The sequence below is a fragment of the Otolemur garnettii genome, unplaced genomic scaffold (genome assembly GCF_000181295.1).
Source record: "Otolemur garnettii isolate 467f Iridium unplaced genomic scaffold, OtoGar3 scaffold00183, whole genome shotgun sequence".
In the NCBI taxonomy this organism is placed as follows: Eukaryota; Metazoa; Chordata; class Mammalia; order Primates; family Galagidae; genus Otolemur; species Otolemur garnettii.
Genome location: NW_003852578.1, coordinates 2917902 through 2927553, shown reverse-complemented (window position 1 = coordinate 2927553; position 9652 = coordinate 2917902).

The following is a 9652-nucleotide window of genomic DNA, read 5'->3' as shown; positions in this document are numbered from 1 at the left end:
GTTGACTCTGGTAGGTTGAGTTTCAAAGCCAGTTCCTTCTGGACAATTTTATCTGGGAACATGGTTTGGCCAAACAGAGCTTTCAACTCTTCACACTGTTTAGTAGGAGTCAATGAAGTACGTCCTAGTTGGATCTTTGATATTGTGGGACTACCTGGATCCTGTGGCAACATCAAATTCATGCTGGAATCATTGATAAAAGGATTTAGCTGTGGAATCTTTGGGATCGTTCCGTTCATCAGAGTTTCTGAAATGTAGATCTACTGGTTCTTCAATGAATGAAGCACAAAAAAATAGTTGCCAAGTTGGAGCTTTCATTCTGATGAGGTTTTGCCAAGGCAAGGCTAGCACAGACTGGGAAAGTTTGGGACCCCTGTCATAAACCCCCTTGGAGTGCCACTTTTTAATCCTGCTTGGTGATTTTATACAGAAATTCAATTTATTTACTGTCAATCTTTGCATTTAAATACCCTCTAGCCAATATACACAGTTCCAAGACCCTGATATTCTCTATCTTTGCACTGTCTTGCCTTCATACCATTAATTATAATTTGATATTATTTCTCTGTATATTTTATAATTGTTGGCAGCTGTTTCTCCTACTAGACTGCCTTTTAATATTCTATGTTCAGCAACTAGAAACATGTCAGATAGGAGTACTCAGTGTATATTTGTCATTGAAGAAATTAATGACTACATACGTAATCCGTGTAGGTTTCTGTGTAATAGGAACTACATTTAACCTAAGGAAGGCTAAGCTACAGTCCAGACTCTGAGACTAATTCTTGTTAAGAACATGTTGAAATAATTTAACCATTAAAGTATTTTTTAAGCAAAAACTCTTTATTTTTAAGAAACAGATACAATTTTTCATTTTCTATAAACCACCTAACTCCCTTTCAGTGTCATCCAAAATTTGAACTTCCTCCATTTCTGGATAAAAATCCTCTCACAAATGAGTTGTGCAATCCAATCATCCTTCTTGACTTCAAACTTTTCTTTGCCAAAACTAAATAGTACAACACCAACATTCTCTATAATAATCTTCATCTATGACCCCAGCTCCTACATCTATAAAGTGTTTGCAGCCAAGCCAGAAAATGGAGCTACTATTCTGTAACACCCAGAAAGAAGACCTATCTGAATGTGTCTTCACAATAGCTTTCTCCATAGGTGGTCTTGTATAATCATAGCCACTGGACAAGTCATGGCCTGCACCCAGTGAGGATGCTGGGACAGCACCGTGCGCTCGAGGAGTCCTCCAGCCACTTGGGGAAACAAGTGTCTCTTCTGAGCAGCTTATAGCAGAGAGAAGGGAGTGGATGGAAAGAAAGAAAGCGAGTAAAATGAGAGCTCAGGCAGCAGCCTGAGCCAAGATCCAAATCCGTTAAAGTATTTTCATATTTCTAAAGCCTTTTCATTTGTAATGTTTTTCTGTTCCCCTATAAATGACCTCCAAATTTAAATGCAAAATTAATAAACTATTGTAATAATGCATTCTTTTATTTAAATAATATTTTCATTAATTTTGTCTTTAGAAAATGTATGTCAGTTAGGAGGAAAATAAAAAATTAGAAACAGCAACCTTGTTTAATGAAGTTAGATTTTTCTTGGGAAGTCACTGTGGTCTAGAACATTATTTTTCAAAAGTAAACATGTGCCTATGTAGAACAAACAATTCTTCAGTGCATAGGATTTACTTTCTTAATTTACTTTCACTCCCCAAAAATATTTCTCATTGTCAGCAAGTAATCAAGTTTGAATAGTAAAACGTACTTGAGTGCATACAATCTGAAGGCGTGTTGGTTAAATACATTTATATGTATGTTTTCTTGGTATCACTGAATAGGATGTACCATAACTACCTCTAGGATAAGTGGTATATTATAAATATCTGTCCTTAGCAGATATTTCACATAGCAGTCATTTCCATAATACTTAAGTATGCCATATACTTTTTATTTATAAATATTAGTTGTCTATGTTTTGAGACTTTGGGAAAAATATAAGAAGTTAACTGATGACTCCATACTGAACCTCAGAGTCGAAGCATTCTATAATAGACATACTCTCATTTGACAATGTGAATGTTACTTTCTTTGCATTTCTATTATTATTATTGCTTAATATTTCGTTGCAGCAATCGTCTGATTTCTTTTCTGAATGTATTTATCTTCATTCATTCTTTATGAGGTTGTTGTTTCTAGTCCTTATCTTAAATTATTGTTAAATTTTAAGCCTTTTTAATTTTGTGAAGGCAAAAAGTCTCTTGTTAAATTTGAAGCCTTTTTAATTTTGTGAAACCTAATAAACACATGTATATGTAAAAATAAAAAAAGAAAGAAATTGTGCTCAAAAATATATATTTTTTACTTTAATGAATGAATGAATAGGTATTTACATGATATATGAGATAGTATTTAACCTTATTTTGCTATAAAAACCTTTTAATCTTTACTTGTATAAAAATAATATTAAAATAGCTTTTATTTTGATTTTTTTCATGTATAATATTACTTATAATTAAAACTTGGTTTCATAGAAACCAAGATCTTGTCAGAAAAAGACAGACTTAGGGCAATGGGAAAAAAGGAGAATAAGAACCTGTGCGCTTTTAAGCTTTCTCCGCTTCCTCTCATCAAGCACCTATGTGTCACGAAAGGAAACGATACGTCCTCCTTGTTATTGCAAATTAAATCTGAACTGCACAACAGCACTTGTAAACCCTACACACAATTCTCTTTATTCTTACAAAAAGAGAGAGAGAAAGGAGTACAGAAAGAAAAGTGAGTAAAACACTGGTAATTTGTTTAGCTGGTGGTGCAGGCTGTTCTCCGATCAAATTTTGTTTCCCAAAGGAAGGCATCAGTTTTAAATTACACAGCAAGCCGGCAAAAGAAAGGAGGCAAACAATCAAAACCTTCCCAGGAGGGGAAAGAATAAGGCTAGAACTCCAGAGATCCCATTTAATAAATAAACACCTTCATTTCTGTAAGTTAATTTCACCACAGGAAATAAGTTTAGTTTTAATTATATTGCCTTATGTCATGTTTTATAAAAGGTACATGAGGTTCATTGACTTTCACTTATTAAAGCTTTGGTTGTTTTCAAAAATATTGAATGTAGATTAAGTCTCTGAGGAAATGTAGAATGATGTACAATTATTTGAAATGCAATATTTTTATCTTGCCCTATGTTAGTGACAATTAGAAAGATGAAGACAACACGTTGTGTTTAATTTCTGTTAAAAATGGTTTGACTTTTTGGAGTTCTGCAGGAAAGACTATAATACAGGCTGGCTGTATTATTGACAGAAATATAAAAAGTAGGCTACGTTTGATTGGGTTTGAGAAAAAGGTAGTAATGTCATAGCAAAGTTTTCTGATACAGACTCCTCGTCTTCACAATTTTCTACAGTTTAAATTGAACATTTTTAGGAAGTGCATATGTTCATGTTTTTGCAGCGACAGAGATTTCTGAGCTATGAAAGTGGAATCAGGGAAAAGGGCGAGACTTGGAAGTAAAATGATGACTGACCGGAAATAGTGAGAGAGCCATCCAGAGACGAGAGATGTCTCTTAAAATGGTGCTTATATTTCAATTCATTATGAAAACTGGAATGGAGCCATAGAGATGGCAGTTTACATTCCAAAGGATTGTAAAACATTAGGGAGCAAATATTTCTCTCCTATGTCAGGAGGAGAGCGGGCAGTGTGTGGCATGTTAAACTCTAGGATTCATGACCGTGCGCTCCCACTCTGGGAGGCACACAGCTACTGTTGCCAGTGCGGTTTCCATCTGACTCTCACAGTATCATCCCAAAGGGGAAGAGCAGGGTGTGGAGAATCGACACTGTCATTGCTATTAGTAAAAACGATCGCTGCTTGATCCAGAAATGCTGTGTTTACTTCCAGATAATTAATAGATGTAGCAGACATTAAAACTCATAACACATTCAAATCCATGATTTAAAATGCAGTATATGACCCATCTTAAAGGTAGCCAAGACTTGTCTGAACCTCTGGGAAAACTCTCTATTTTACAGCCTATGAGAGATTTATTAGTCGTACTTTCGTTTTTAGGGATAAAGTATATAAAGGTTAAGGAAATTCCTTAGGGTCAAAATTGGACATCATACCTCACTTCATTGCTAGTTCTGGTACTAGAATATGAATCAAGTTTACTTTATATCAGTGACTAATATCATACAGTGAATAGAGGAAAAAAACATAGTGGTAGGGGATAAAACTGGTATTGCTATATGGGGTAACAGATGGAAATAAGTAAAATAAAGTTGATATATGTATATTACATAATAAAAAACAATTTTCTATGTGTGCGAGATGCCATTGAGGTTAAAATCCTGAGTGCTATTGACGAAGAGACAAATATTAACAAATATCATTTGTTCCAAATTTCATTTCTTAAAATACTGGTGTATTGAGCATTCCTACCTAAAACAAAGTTTCTGATACAAGCAATGCATTTCCCAAGGTTGATTATACCCTGCATTGATTTTATCTTAAGGAAATGACATGGAAGACTGGGAACACTGTGCCCTAAACAACCGTTCTTGAATTAGGGAGGACCTGTGTGTACAGCATTTCACATGATTAATTCAATGCCTGTCATGTATTAAGCATTACATACTTGGTGATTAATTGTTCTTTTCATTATTGCTTTTTCTGAGTTGTCTTTTGTATAGGTGCAGTTAGTCAATGGGGAATGCTTGTTATATTTGTTTTCTACCTGTTGTAAATGCAAAAGCCAAAGATAATCATGCTTTCACAACCGTAACTGGGCTACAGGTGACAAAGAACAAAGAAAAGTAAGGTGTCTCTGTCTTACATAAAAGACTTTGAAAAGACAAACAACTGAGAGATAATGTCCCCTAGATAATGGTTACAATAAGTTATACTCCTCAAGACTGTATTACATTCATTTACTGAGAATGTAGATCGAAAACTATCCTCATTCTTGTAGAGATTTCTGAGAGGGGAAAAATATATGGTTATGTGTTATTCGGCCATTGTCCAGTGCAATCTATTGAGACCGTATTTGTTATGGGTACTCAAGGGGTAAATAAACAAACCTGTTATTCCTATTTCACCTGAGGAGTTGTGAGAGCATCAGTCATACACAATTACTTTAGTTGCCACTTTCTCTCTTTCTCTTGAGTGCCACTTCTAACTAATCACCTAAATACTAGTATTTTGTTTAACCACCTTGCCTTTAATCATCCCTTAAAAAATTTATTTCTTAGTTATTTTCTGAACAAATTTGTATGTGCTCTCTTTTGTGTGTCCCCATTTTGTGGAGTTGAGCTAATACATTTTCAGTGGTTTCTCTCATTTCATATTGTTTTAAGGATGCTCAAAGATGCAGAACTCCATTTATTATGGCATTGATCATAACTTCAGGGAAGACACACCATTAGGGAACACTTTAACATCATCTGGTACCAATTCAAAGTAGCTTACATTCTCAAAATTTTAGCAGTCTCAGGAAAATTTCCTTCAATAAGTAAAGATACATTTGAGCAATTTCAGTTCTCAAAGTAATCTTTACCTAACTCTTACCTGAACATGCGCCTTGGATTGGATATTGGTCCATCCATTTATATTCCTTTCAAGCTGTGTTTAGGTACGGGAGCTGAGTAAGGTCTAATAAACTTTAGATCACTGTATCTTGATCTAAGAAAGAACTCCCGCATCTCCATCATAGTATACTATGTACATTCTAGCAATTTCTATCCAAACTCTTAGTTGACTGCCCTATGGTCTAAGTTACTTTTTAAAATTGATTTAGCAACAATCCCTTGTTTCTGGCCAGCCACTTTTAAATCCCATTGATAAGCTTTTCTGTTGTCTATGAAATCTAATATTTGTTCAAACATAGATGGTTCAGAAGCAACACAGTATTATAAATTCCTCTTGCTTCTATTCTTTCACTTCTGTGTTCATAAAGAAAACCTTCTACTTTACTAAATAGAATCAGACATCACTTTGGTTATTCTATTATTCTGCTAACTATACCAACTACCTTTGAAAGGATTCACAAGAACAGAAGAATTTCATGTCCAGAGTTTGATAAAAACAAAGGATACATAGAAAGACAAACAAATAAAAACCTAGAACAGAATTAGAGAGATCTTCAGAGTACTTTCTCAGCCCCACAGGACAAATACACAGAGGATTTTTACCTCCTCTAAAATCGGGAAGCTAGATAAATAATAGAAACCATGATAACATAATCATTAATGTGTACATTTTCCAAAAACAAAATGTAAAATCTGATATATAATACCAGGTAATGTAACATGTATTGTATTATATTATATATGTCACAGTGTATTATATTATGTTACTTCTTATTATATTATAAATCCTAGCACAAAGGATCATGAATCATTAACTAGTGCATTTTATATTCTATTTCATCTTGGCAAACCCTTGGCACTATGTCTTCAAGTGTCCTTAGAGAAAGCACAGAGAGACACTAAGCTAGCAAAGATTTATTTTGTACTTACAACAACTTTAATGTAGTGTGACTTTAGTTGTATTCCATAAGTTTTGACATTTTAAATGTTATCTACTATGTTTTTCTAAGTATCCATAAAATATGCCTCATTATTTATTAGATACATAGAGTATTATTAATTTCCAAATATATAGGAATGTCGTAGTTATTTGATTTTTAATGTTTTTCTAGATTAATTTTACTTGTACCATATAAAATACTGTGACTAATTTTAATAGTTTTATTTACACGTATGATTGTCCTAGAGTTAACAAGATATATTTCAATTATCATTATCAATATTTAAATGGAACTTTTTCCCTCTTCCTATAAAATATAATACATATAGAATCCTTTAACCTCATTTCAAAAGAAAATGGTGACATTGTGACAGAACAATAAGATATCTACATGCAAATAATTCACTTCACTCCATACTTCAAGAATATAATACTTTTCTCTTATTAGATCAGGTACCAAAATAAGCTTAGAATTACAGATTTTCTAGAAGAAAACATAAAAAAACTTTGGGTTAGGCAAAGATCATTTATATACAACACCAAAATCTTAATCTATAAAAGCAATAAATTGATAAATTTCCTATACGAGCATTAAAATTCTTGCTTTTTGAAAGATACTAAGAGAAAAAAAAGAAAAGCTACCAGCTAAGAGACTACATTTGGAAATTTTGTATCTAACACAATTGTTTACACAATATATAAAAACTGAAAAGTGAATAATAAAGTCAAACTTCCACAATAGAATGTGAAAGATATTTAAAGAGATACTTCAGCGAAGAAGAGATCTGAATAAATGTTGGAAAGACAATGAACTTATTTATTTATTAGAGAAGTAGTGCAATTAAAGCCATACAATAGCACTACGTACTTACTGGAATGATTAAAATTAAAAAGACTTAATACACCATGGTTTAATGAAGGTGTGGAGACACTGGAATATCCTCCTACTCCTGAGAGAATGTACAATAGTATGAAAGTATTAGAAATAGTTTGACATTTTCAAAAATGTTTACCATGCATCTATTTATAGCTTATTTATTCTACTATTAAGTGTGCATTTAAAATACGTGAATGCAAATGTCTTTATAATCAAATAATTTTTTTTTTCTTCTAGATACCTAGTAATCTGATGACTGGATCCAATGGAAGGTCAATTTTTTGCTCTTTGAGAAGTCCCCTTACTTCTTGCCAAAACAAACTGGCTTCGTTTACAGTCCTACCAACAGTATCTAAGTGTTTCCTTCATTCTGCACCTTTGCCAGCATCTGCAGCTTTGGGACCTTGTGATATGGGCTCTTATCTCTGGGCTTTAGGTGGTATTAATTTGCATTTCATTGGTACTTAGGGATGATGAGTATTTCTTCATGTGTTTGTTGGCCTTTCTTCTTTCTTCTTGGGAGAAGTTTATGTTCAACAAGAAAAGAGCAAACAACCCAATCAATCACTGGGAAAGAGAAAACTCCACTTTAGAAGTAACTGCAGTGGTAACTTTTTTATTAACCTTTACAAACGTTATTATATCAGTCTTGTACAACTTCTTTCAGAAAGTACAGAACACTTCCCAACTTATTATATGAGAACAACTAAACTATGATACTAAAATCTGTCAAGGACATCACATGAAAAAACAAAAGTGAATTAGGACAGAATAATCCTTAAAAAATTAGCATTTTGAATCTAACATTTATAAAAAGGATTTGCAATGGATTTAACATTCAAAAATCAATGTGACAATCTAATTCACAGGAAAAAATGGGGAGAAAGGCCATGCTCACATCAAAAGATACAAAGAAAGTGGGGTCCAATGTCAATTCATTATAAAACCTCTCAGCAAAGTATAAACAGAAGGAAATTTATTTTATTTGGTGAAGGAATATACAATAAACCAGAAGATTAGATTATATAAAGTAGTAAGCACATTCCCTCTAATTCATGTACAAGAAAAGACCATTTACTATTACCACATTTATTTAGTGGTCGTTTGAATAGTGAAGTAAATAATTAAATAAAACAATTATTTCTCACAGTGAAAGGATATGAGTGACTTTCGGAAAACAAAACAAAATAAAATAGTACCATATAAAAGAATCTAACACAAAATAACACATCCCATTTTATAACAAAAGCATGTTTCAAAAAGTGACAAAACTCTGTGGTTTGAAGTTTTCTAGGAAAGAAGGCAGGAGAAATGATTGTGGGGGGAAATCAAAGAGGATTGTTGGCTGCTAGAAAGATTTACTTATATTCTATAATTTGCCTCCTTTACTTTCTTCTTGGTACTTATGTGGAGAAAATTTTATTCATTCCATTAACTTCAGTTAGTACTCTCTTCAAGTAGAGTGACTATCATTTAAATTCATAGCTCTATGCTGTCTGGAGGAATAAGTCATCTTTTCAAAAACCATTCTTTGATATACTCTTTGGATTTCTGCATTTACCTATGATATTCCTAATCCCCAATTCATCTCTTGACAGTATTCCAGTTTTTCAAGGGCCATCCTAAATATCTCTCAGGGAAACTTTCTCAGTGAGATTTCCCTCTGTGATTTTCCATTATGTTTGGTTTTTAACCTATTCTTGACTTTCCCCCATTCAGTCTAGTTTCCATTGTTTATTTATCTATATTCTTCTCAAAATAAGCTTTAACAGATATACTGAAACTATGGATATTTTATCCACTTACCTACTGAAATCAATGTTTTCATCAAAGCAAATGTTAAAAAGTAATTAACAAATGAGTACCAACACAAGTACTTATATTGGTCATAGTGGAATCATGGCTCATCGACTTTCCACATTTTGAAAAATATTTATTTATACTATGCTTTTGCATCATCTTTAGAGGAACAGGAGCAAGAGGAATCAAGTGGCCAGGAGAGGTTGAGCGAAAAATCACGAAAGGCACCTAACCTCCATCCATGGTCAGTACCAGCTCACATGCAAACCACAAGTTGTCATAAGTCATGTGCTGATTGCCTATTTTGAATAATACTGACCAGCACCCCAAATTCCACCTAGTCCAAGTTTGACTTACACTCAGTGAGTATATCTTATTTGTGTGTGCACTATATTGTGTTTCCTATTTTCCATATTTTTTAAATTTAAAATAGCTA